Genomic DNA, 12,039 nt, shown 5'->3' with positions numbered 1-12,039 from the left:
TCACAGGATCTCCTTTCCATCATTTTAGGTGTGTGCTTTAAGGAGACTTCTTACCTGTTACTCTACTCTAGAGGAGAGGTGCTTGGCTGCAGGCAGGCATGTATGCTTTTTCTGGGCCTGCACGCCATACACAAACACACTCTCTTTCCAAGTCAAAGAGGCATGGAACACCATGAGCTCACAAAAAGCAGGCGAGGAGCCGGGATCAGCTCCTGCTTGCTTTCGTATTGAACTTACTTTCATACAGGAAGGGGCCTTCCCGTGACATGCTCCCGAGGGTAACAAAGTAACAAAAAAATGAAGGAAATGAAGGAAAACGGTTCGGTGCACAAAACTACTGCTTATAGAGACCCCATGAATTTCATTGGGTTTTCAACAAAGATACAAAATGGCTTAGGGCCCCTGGTGGCACAGTGCGTTAAAGCACTGAGCTGCTGAACTTGCAGACCAAAAGGTGCCAGGTTCAAATCCCGGGAGCGGAATGAGCGCCCGCTGTTAGCCCCAGCTCCTGCCAACCTAGCAGTTTGAAAACATGCCAATGTGAGTAGATAAATAGGAACTGCTCCGGCAGGAAGGTAATGGCGCTCCACGCAGTCATGTCAGCCACATGACCTTGGAGGTGTTGACGGACAACGCCGGTTCTTCGGCTTAGAAATGGAGATGAGCACCAACCCCCAGAGTCGGTCATGACTGGACTTAACATCAGGGGAAAACCTTTACCTTTACCTTACAAAATGGCTTGGTTTGCAGGATTCTGAAGCACAATTTCAAAACTATGGAGGTGAAATTATTAACAAAATCTATTTAAACTGGATGAATACAGTGTGTGTGTGTGTGTGTGTGTGTGTGTGTGTGTGTGTGTGTGTGTGTGTGTTTTCCTCTCCCTTCTTCCCATAGCTAGAGATTAAATGAACCAGAAAAATATTTTCAGGTGTCACATTTTGAACAGGCTTTCCGTAGAAGATAATTTGCTCATGACAGCCATGACACGGGCATCCGTGGCTTAGTTCCTCCTACCTTTTTAAGATCTTTAGCTTTTAATTGGAATACTGCAGTTGAGCTCCCATTGAGCCATTAATGCTGCAACTTGCTAGCAAATGAGTTTTTACTTGTTTTGCATTTACTTTGCTTCTGGCTCCTTAGTTTGAGGAGTTGAAACTCTATAGGGACTGGAAGCAGAGTAGGGTGAAGTTCTGGAAGAGATCCATAGGAAGGGCCAGAGTATCAAAGTAGCTCAGTCAATAACAAGTTACTTGCAATCAATTCCCTTTTACAATAAGGCAGTCTTGATTTACATTTGGACTGCAGCACAATGAGAATAGCGTCACTCTAAAGCAGGCATGGGCAAATTTTGGCCCTCCAGGTTTTTTTGACTTCAATTTTCACAATTCCTAACAACCGGTAGGGGAGTTGAAGTCCAAAACACTTGGAGAGCCGAAGTTTGCCCATGCCTGCTCTAAAGCGAGGATTCATGTTTCCAACAGGTTACTTTGCTCGGGCCATGTCTGCACTGCCTGTTTAATCAGGGGTCAGTGTTATCTCCAAACTTGCCCTGGGTTGGCCATGATGGCAACCACATGTACTGGGCTGAATGCTGTGTGATGAGGCATCAGTGTTCACACAGGACAGATGTACGAGTGCTGCATTGGCCCCACTGGCCCATCCCCAATTTTCAGTAGCATTTCCGCCAATACCTCACCAGCTTCAGGCTCTGGCAAAAACGGGCACCTGGACATGAGTTCAACAAAGTTCAACACTCTCCCTCTCCAATGCCTTCAAACTACAGGAAAGGAGATTCCACCTGAACATCAGGAAGAACTTCCTGACTGTGAGAGCTGTTCAGCAATGGAACTCTCTGCCCCGGACTGTGGTGGAGGCTCCTTCTTTGGAGTCTTTTAAGCAGAGGCTGGATGGCCATCTGTTGGGAGTGCTTTGAATGAGATTTTCTGCTTCTTGCAGGGGGTTGGACTGGATGGCCCGTGAGGTCTCTTCCAACTCTACGATTTCTATGATTCTAGGTTGATCACACAGGGAAGAGATACAATATGGCTTCTGCCATGAGGGTGATTGGTTGGGTTGAATCAGGCATGATCCTATTGCACACATGGGGAAAGGATTCTAGTCCATTCCCGGTTTTCCAGAAACATTGAGTTTTTCTTGACTTTGCTTAGTAAAAAAAAATAGACCCTTCCCAGAAGCAGCCATACGTCATCAGAACTGGCATCACCAGCTTTGGGTTGAGTATGCCTTTCTTCCCATGTGGGCATGGACTAGTTTGGGCTTTTCCTGCAATAATGGACTTAGACAATCACATTTTTGTTTCCAATGCCCTTGGCTGTACTATACTGCTTTTCATTCAGACTGGAACAAGTTGCCTGCCTCTCATTCATTACTAGACAAATGTGCTGACACAGTTGGAGGAATGGGATGACAATGGAAAATGGTTGCCTAATGCTGCCTCTGGGAAGAATTATTTAGTACTGTCAGCCTTCTGTATTTGCAGGATTAACTTTTGCAGATTTTATTATCCTTGGATTTTATTCATATGTTCTGTCTAGGGCTGGGTCTACACTGCCAAATAAGGCAACTTGAACTGCATTATATGGGTCTACATTGACCATATACTGCTATTCAAACTACATCATATGGCAGTGTAGAGCCAGTCGAAGAATCTCTAGGTCCTCCAGCATGACTTTATGGTCAGCTTTTAGTGGGTCAGTACTATGGAATCCTAAAATTGTAGTTTGACTAGTTCTTCAATCTTCTTTGTCAAAGAATACAATATACCTGTATTGTTTGAATTGGTTTTTATTTGTCACCTTGGAAGCCTTTTTGGACTAGAAGGCTATTAAATTAAAATAAATAATAAAATTAAACATTGCAAATACAGTAGAGTCTCATTTATCCAACGCTCACTTATCCAACGTTCTGGATTATCCAACACATTTTTATAGTCAATATTTTCAATACATCGTGATATTTTGGTGTTAAATTCGTAAATGCAGTAATTAGTACATAGCATTACTGCATATTGAATTACATTTTGGCAAATGTGTTGTTAAACATGACGTTTTGGTGCCTAATTTGTAAAATCATAACCTAATTTGACATTTAATAGGCTTTTCCTTAATCCCTCCTTATTATCCAACATATTCGCTTATCCAACGTTCTGCCGGCACGTTTATGTTGGATAAGTGAGACTCTACTGTAATATGAAGACAACATAAGAGTGGAGTAGCACATATTGGTCTGAAAGGCTATCTCCTTTTAAATAAAAAATACATTCAAAAATTGCAAATAAGATGCAGCCAATGTAAGTGCAAACTAACACATATTGGGGCCGGCTAGAGAAAAAGAAAAGCACATTTATTGCTAGGAATTAGCAGGAAAGGGATTACACTGAAGGGGATTAAACATTTTTAAAGGGATTAAATTAAAATTAAAGGCAGCTTTATGTCTTTGTATAAAAACTGAGATACAACTGCATGTGGAATAGGGTGCACAGTTCTTGTATCTTTTTTAGAAATAGAATATCACACTAGAAAATGTTCAGGAAAGGGTGACTAAAATGATCAGAGGCCATTGTTCCTTCAGCCCAGCAGTATCTCACATAGCCTCCTTTAAAAGTCTGCAGCCTCCTTCAACATTTCTCTTTAAGACTATGGCTTACTCCAGATTTCATGACTTTCGTCTGACTCCCATACAAACACATTTGTTCATCTGTTTTTGTTTTCCACTATTTACCATCTTCCAGATCTTCAGCTAATGCTAAATCTGGTACAGCAGAAGTGACTACAATCCTACCCTTCCATAGCGAGAGTGAGACCACTGCCTCAGGCAGTCGAGTTTGGATATCATAAAATGACAGAAAAAATTAGGCATCTACTTTTCTGTTGCTGAAAGGCTTTGCTTGGAATATATAGAGCAGTGGTTCTCAACCTGTGGGTCCCCAGATGTTTTGGCCTTCAACTCCCAGAAATCTTAACAACTAGTAAACTGGCTGGGATTTCTGAGAGCTGTAGGCCAAAACACCTGGAGACCTACAGGTTAAGAACCACTGACATAGAGTGAGATTTTATGTCTCATGTGCCAAAAAAAGACAGGTTTTAAGCACTGTGATTCTTAGTTTAAATAAGTATGGGATGCATTTTGTTGCTCTGCCCCAGAGCCCATTACTTTTTTTGGAGTATATTTCTGTGCTGTACCTATTGATGTATGATGACTCCATAAATTGCCCATAATTATCCTAAGCAACGGATACTCAGCGGTTTTGCCGATTCCTTCCTTTGAGATATTGCCTCCAGACCATCACTGATGGTCTGCCATCCAAGTACTAGCCAGGGATAACCTTGCTTAAATTCCAAAATCTGGAAGCCAAACCCTATGAGAAGCAGCTTAGAGAGCTGGGTATGTCTAGTTTGGAAAAGAGAAGGTTGAGCAGGGACATGGTAGCCATGTTTAAATAACTGAGAGGATGTCATAATAAGGAGAACCAAAGTCATTCTCTGCTGCTCTAGAGACCAGAACACAGAGCAATAGATTCAAACTACAAGAAACGAGAATCCGCCTCAACACCAAGAAGACCTTTCTAATGGATAGAGCCACTCAGCAGTGGAATATGCTCCCTCTTTCTCTGAAGATTTTTTTAGCAGAGGCTGGGTGAACATTGATAGGAAGTGCTTTGATTGGGTGTTTCCGGATGGTAGGAGGTTAGACTGAATGGCCCTAGTTGTTTCTTCCAACTCTGTGATTCTACTATTATATGATCAGGTGGTATCTGCTGCCTTTAAGGTACTTAGAGCTAGTAAGGTAAAGATTTCCCCTGACATTAAGTCCAGTCATGTCTGATTCTGCGGGTTGGTACCCATCTCCATTTCTAAGCTGAAGAGCTGGCATTGTCCATAGACACCTCCAAGGTCATGTGCCTGGCATGACTGCATGGAGTGCTGTTACCTTCCCGCCAGAGCGGTACCTATTGATCTACTCACATTGGCATGTTTTCGAACTGCTAGGTTGGCAGAAGCTGGAGCTAACAGCGGGCGCTCACTCCGCTCCCGGGATTTGAACCTGGGACCTTTCGGTCTGCAAGTTCAGAAGCTCAGTGCTTTAACACACTTCGCCACTGGGGTTCCTTATTTAGACCTAACTCCCTGAATATTCCAGCCAACATGGCCAGACTTCAAAAGACAGGAGTGTATCTTTCGCGTCCAACTAATCCTACTAAAAAGAGACCTCCTTAGCTTGTTTGGCTACCATCCTCTCAGATTTGATAGAATGCCGTCAATTGGAGTCAGAAATTCCTCTCAATCCAACACGTCTGCATTAATGCCAGAAGGTGAGCTATGAACATTAGAAGGACCTTTTTAATGGAAACAGCAGTTTGGCAATGGAACCAATTACAGAGAGTGTCTACACTTGCCGGGGGTGGGACTTTGTTCACACTGTATTTTCTCGATTTGCAGGTTTGCCTCTTCCTTCCATTCACACTTTTGGTGACCAATGGGAATGGCGGCTTTGCTTCCCCCCGCCCTCTCCAATAATGCATGCTAAGGAGTTTTTCCCACTCCGGCGGGAAGGTAACGGCGCTCCATGCAGTCATGCTGGCCACATGACCTGGAGATGTCTATGGACATCGCTGGCTCTTGGGCTTAGAAATGGAGCTGAGCACCAACCCCCAGAGTCGGTCACAACTGGACTTAACGTCAGGGGAAACCTTTACCTTTACCTAAGGAGTCTTTAGCCAATCTCTTATGTGGAAGGGTGCAAATGCTGATATACTTGAATTTAGTGGGAAGGATCTCATCCGCTGCTTGCTCTTCTCACCTCCCACCAACCAATTTGAGTCATCTCTAGTTTCTCCCCCAGAGCCAGTACAAAGCCACACAAAAAAACCTGGATTGTGGGCCAGAATACAAGGTAAAATCAATTCATTTTAAGGGTCAAAGAACCAGTTGGGATGGAAATCATCATGAATGCAATATCAGAATAGCAATCAATATGAAATGAGTGCAGGGCTTTTTGTCCATGTAGACAGGTCCTTGGTGGGATCTCTTTCTCTGGACATCATCAAAAAGAGGCTATACAACTACCTGCTGGGAATGTCCTAGCTGGAATTCCTGCAATGCGCTTGAAAGGTTGGATTTTAGACCTATACGGTCCTGTCCAACTCTACAGTTGTATGGTGTCCAACTCAGCTCTGTTCTTCGGGTGTTCTTCTGACCTAGAGCACTCCTAGTCCCCCAGGAATGTGGTAACTCACCAACCTGATAATAGAAAAAGTAACAACTAGACAGTGGTGAGGATTTCATCTTACTCATGCAATTTCATTGCTACTGTAATGTATCCTTGCAAAATCAGGCAAGCTTATATGTCAAAAATGCTAGTGTGCCCTTGAACACTAGGGAAATTAAAAGAATGGATTGCAAGAGGAGAGTTTTGTGTGTGAGTGTATAGAGAGAGAGAGCCTGGTTTATGCAGTTCGATTAATCTCATCCATGTACCTTGGGAAAGAGGGATTATCCGTCTGTCATGCGTCTTAACATGTGTGAGTGAGTTCTTAGGGAGGTAGTGCATATATTCTTCTGCAAACCTTTCTGCCGAGTTCAAATGGAATAAAGTAACTTTGGAGATTTTTGCATTTAGATGGAAAACAAATGCAAGGGAATTTCTGCAGCATCCCTCTGTTTCTTGGGAAATCATAGTATCACTCAACTCAAAGGGAACCTAAAGTTCATCTAGTCCAGGTTCCTGAAAATACAAGAAACCTACAGCTAAAAAAACCTTGATTGAAGGTCATCCGTTCTCTGTTTAAAAAACTTCAATGAAAGAATTCACACCTCCCTCTAAAGTAACTGTTATCATAAGGGTGTTTTCCTAATGTTTAGTCAGAATATATTTCTTGTAATTGGAATTCATTGCTATTTTACCATCTTAACCCCTATAATGTTAGTTGAATTTTAAGGATTTTTTAAAGAATGTATAGGTCAAATTGTACAAAATGTATTATGTCTTGTTTATTTAAGTTTGTTTTTGATTTGTTATATGTTTATCCCTGGCACTGAATGTTGCCATTGTGTTTTATTTTGTTGTATGCTGCCCTGATGCAGAACCATAGGATCCCATGGAAAGAAATTGTTTTAACTTGGATCACTGTCTCTTGTATTCTATGGAGTTTGATGCAGAACAATAGGATCCCGTGGAAAGAAGTGGTTTTAAACTGGTGTCAGTCTCCTTTAATGTAAGGGGCTTTGGGCCGGGCAAGGGACCTCTTGGTCTTCAGATATTGTTGTTTCTCCTGACTTAAAAAAATACCGACTTTATGATGAATGTAAGATGAATGTATTGCCAGCTCTTAGGTTTCCACGTGTGAGTGTAAGTGTGATAGGGAGGCAGAATGCAAAACAGGACTGCTGACGATGTAAAAGGAGCGATTCTCTACTCTTAAAGGGATGGTCACCCATGTTTTCCCCTCTCAATGTGATGATGTGGTCGGATTATCAACTAGTTACAAACATTCCCATCTTGATTGCTGTTCCCTGGAGATGTTTTGAAGAGATAATTTTTTATCTTGGTCAATGAACTGGTTACAAACATTCAATGGACAAGCACTGTTGGTCCCATACACTACATCCAGCACTTAAGTCTTGACAGAAACTGGTTTTCTCTTCCCCCTTCCATCACTACCAAATCCCTCAGGACTTACTGTTAGCCATAGAGCCACATTGGAGAGACCTGGATATTCCTAGAGTGAAAACTTCTTTAGGTATTTGTAGGTCCTCCAGCATGATTCTGTGGTCAACTTCCGTTGGAAGGATCTTTAAAAAGGCCTAAAGAGGTGTTCTCTCACATAAAAAAGTGGGTTTTATTTGTGATTTTTCCACTTTCACTGCAGCCCTGCATCCCTAACTCCAGAAAATGGGAAGGGCCACTGTATATTTTATTACATCTGGGTGTTTTTAAAAATACAGTAGAGTCTCACTTATCCAACATAAACGGGCCGGCAGAATGTTGGATAAGCGAATATGTTGGATAATAAGGAGGGATTAAGGAAAAGCCTATTAAACATCAAATAAGGTTATGATTTTACAAATTAAGCACCAAAACATCATGTTTAACAACAAATTTGACAGAAAACGTAGTTCAATATGCAGTAATGCTACATAGTAATTACTGTTTTTACGAATTTAGTACCAAAACATCACAATGTATTGAAAACATTGACTAAAAAAATTGACTACTAAAAGGCAGACTGCATTGAATAATCCAGAATGTTGGATAAGTGAGATTCTACTGTATTTGGTTTTACATATTTGTAAGCCTCTTTCCTTACTACTACTAGTACTGCAGAAAAAGTAGAAAATAACTAGGTAACAATCCTCGTGTACATCTCAAAGATCATTATAAAGATGTAATTGAGAAGGGACAGGGATGTTCACTTCTCTCAATGGAGTCAATCTTCACCATTGGTGATGCCATGAATGCTAAATTGTGTTACTGTCTTCAAGTGTTCCCAGCCAGATATGCTATCTGGAAGAATTAAATGTCCACCCCTCACAAAAAAATAATAATTCACAATTGTGATTCCTAAGCATTTTTTTATGTCAGCCAACGAACTGCTGTGAGACAGGTTTCGTTATCTTATCCATCCACCAATGCTCCCCTGGCCAATAATGGTGTCAATACTCAAACGAACTTGGTGATACGTAGCAAAAAAACATGCAAATCCAAGGCATATTTGGTTGAAATTTCCAGTAATGCACAATGATAAATAGTCCTAAGAAATACTCAGGCTTAAGAAGTAGTGTATTTTTAGATTCGGCTAACCTGCTAGCTATTCTATTAAGGTGAAAGAGAATGTGTTTTCATCCAGCCAGCTCTCATAATCATCCTGCCATTTTTCAACTACAAGAAGAAACAATCTACTCTGAGAAGGGAAATAATGAACTTCTGAATAAAAGCTTGGAGAAGCTGCTTAGAAAGATAGAACCAAAAGGATTTGTTTTAAGAAAAATAGAAAGAAAGAAATGCCTGTGGGAAAACAAAGGGAGGTTTCAGAATTCATCAGATGTTACACAAATATTACAAATTGTTCTGTGATCTTTGTAAGATCCAAGTTGAATAATACAATCAATGTGTTGGAAGCAATTGCCAGAGTCACCTACTCCAGCTAGAAACATTCCTGAATGATAGCCATCCAAACTATTTAAAGAACTTCTAAGAATAGCCAATCACCCTTCAAGCCAATCTGAGCCAGTGCTGCATTGTTTTGGTCATCGGTTTGTGTTCTAATATCTGGAGTAGTAGAAACAAACTTTTTTCATCTTCTACATAATATCCTTTCGGATACTTGAAGATGCTACCACTAGAGTTGGGCCCAAATCACTGTTAACAAAAAGATTTGTAGTTTTTGGAGGGTCGTTTTCGTGTAATTTCCAAAAACAGAAAGGGGAAGAGGGAGACGAAAAGACCAGTGAAACGGATTCAGAGAGATGATATTTTCAGAAAGAGTTAAGTCCACAAAATACCTGAAGCAGGGGGATCTGTGGCACCTTTTTCTCTCCCTGACAGAATAAGCCTCCTCCATTTTTTTTTCTTGGAAAGTTATTCCGTACTCCAGAGAGGACCCTTAGAACTCGCTTTCCCAATGGCACTAGGATAGGGTGGCCATTGAAAGGTCCTCTAATATCCTGCCCTCCAGTGAGTAATTGGGCATTATTTCCTGGAGTATGGACTGGGTGGATCTTCTTGCGGTCCAAGGCACTCTCAGGATTTTCCTCCAACACCACAGTTCAAGGCACTTAAAAGGTAGTCATGTCTACCCACTGTCTTTTACATGATTGGACAAATGTGATTAAATTAAGTGGCTTCATTCATCCCCATTTCATTCCCAAGATAGGAAAAATCCAATGCTTGGGAAAGTTACTTTTTGGACCTGAACTCCAAAAATCTCCAAATCAACATGGACATTAGCTATGTTGGCTAGGAAGGGATTCTGTGTGTTGCGTGTGGATGTATGTTCATGTGCCTTCAAGTTGCCCACTGACTTATGATGACCCCATGAATTTCAATAGGTTTTTGATGTTTTAAATCTTCTCATGACTTTCAGGCTCCTGATAAGTTGAGAAATAGTAAGTAAATGCACAGTCCATAGTCTTCAACTTCTCTGCCCATTTTAAAGCTAAGGAAGTCTGTGCTCTGGGAGGAAAGGATGGGGAAGCAAGCCAGGTGAATCTTAAAACAGTTTGTGCCTGGTTTGCCACTCACATGTTATTGACCATACAGGAGAATGCATTTATACCTTCAAATCCTCTCACCCTATTCACCCTAACACACTAGGCTGCTTCTCTTCTCTCTGAGAAGCAAGTTATAGTTACAGGCACTTATCCAAACAGAACAGAATCCTATGACCTTTCAAGGCGGGCCCATCACCAAGCATGATAAATGGATGCTCTGCCTTACAGGCACAATGCAACAGGCTTGGTATTTTTTTGCTGCCTTGTTCAAGGAGGATAACTTATGGTCTCAATTTTCCATGTCTCAGGCAATAAAACATCCAGTGAACTCCTCCCTGTCTCTAAAATGTTTCAGCCTTTGGAAATGGCCCTGATTGTGACAAATGGCACATTTTACCGTCAGCTACAGACAGGAATAAGAGGGTGCTCCAGTTACTTGGGGACTGTAGATTGTTTCCCTTCTTTGATGTTCAACATGGATCAAGTTTCAAACATGTCTCAAGTATACACCTTTGGACTATAACCTCCAGCATCCTACAACCAGCATGGAATATCCATGTACTCACCTTGGAAATCTGACTGGCACTATCCAGCACCAAATCAAAGATGCCTTTGGGAACTAAAGTACATGTACGAGGGCTATCCACAAAGTAGATTACGTTTTGGATTTTAAAAAGGACAAAGTTTTGGATTTTAAAAAGGAAATTCAGCCACCTCTCTCCTCTGTTTCCAACAATGGGGGCGTGGCTGGCAACGCAGCGTTTTGGCGATGCTGCAGTAAGGGAGAAGGGGGAAGGGCTGAGGACACAAACGGGAGAATTTACTGGGGCAGAACTTTCCAAACTCATTTGTCTATCTGAGACATGCCTAGATTTCAATGGGGATTACTTGAGATGTAGTATTGGGTTGTGGCTTTCAGCTGCATATGGTAAATGATTTCTCCTATACTTTGTCCTTTTTAAAATCCAAAATGTAATCTACTTTCTGGGTAGCCCTCGTATATGGTTTTAGCTTTTCTGTGCCATTTTAATTTCTAATCTTAATTATTTTATGTGATTTAATTTGATATTTAATCTGTATATTTTTTTTATCTGAGATCCCAAGACAAAGAATGTGGTTGAAATATTTTAATTCATTGAAATTGGTTAACTAAAATGCTCTCTGGTTGATTCTAGGAGTTGCAATCCAAAAAAAAAATAATCTGGAACTCTAAATTAAACAAGATAACTCCTAGGAATTTGTAAAGAGTGTTCCAAGATGTGATGACGAATATATTCTATTTTGGCTTCAAACTGTGAAGAGGCTTTTTTTTTTCGAGCTTGCTCACCTTCTTTCGAGTTCGCACACACAGAGCTCTTCACCTAATTATTTGCAGGTGACACAAGTCTTGACAGGAGAACCAAGCTGCAAAGGTGGTGTGCCATTTCCCCCAAGACATCTGTCTTTCACACCTCATTTTCACACCTTTCACACCTCAAATGTCCCTTCTCCTGAGAACACCAGTGTGCTGAGAGCAGTGCCGGAAGCAAAATAAACGCACAATATCTCACAAACAATGAAGGAAACAAATCCATTAATACTAGCGCCTTCCTCATTTGCTGCTACTGACTCTTGACTTGGATGCCAGAACAGATTTTTAAAACGACGAAGAAGGGAAAGCTATCCACCCCTTCATGGTTCGATGTTTCCTAATTGCTTCTGCAATCCACTGTGACATGTCACCCCCAGTACTCCAGTGAGGTGCGGAATATTACAGAATTATTTTGATATCTCTCCAAGTCAGTGCTTGACAGTTATATGCCTAAGC

Source organism: Anolis carolinensis, chromosome 1 (assembly GCF_035594765.1).
Source record: "Anolis carolinensis isolate JA03-04 chromosome 1, rAnoCar3.1.pri, whole genome shotgun sequence".
Lineage (NCBI taxonomy): Eukaryota > Metazoa > Chordata > Lepidosauria > Squamata > Dactyloidae > Anolis > Anolis carolinensis.
The sequence above is the reverse complement of the archived record's forward strand: the minus strand, read 5'-3'. Positions refer to the sequence as shown.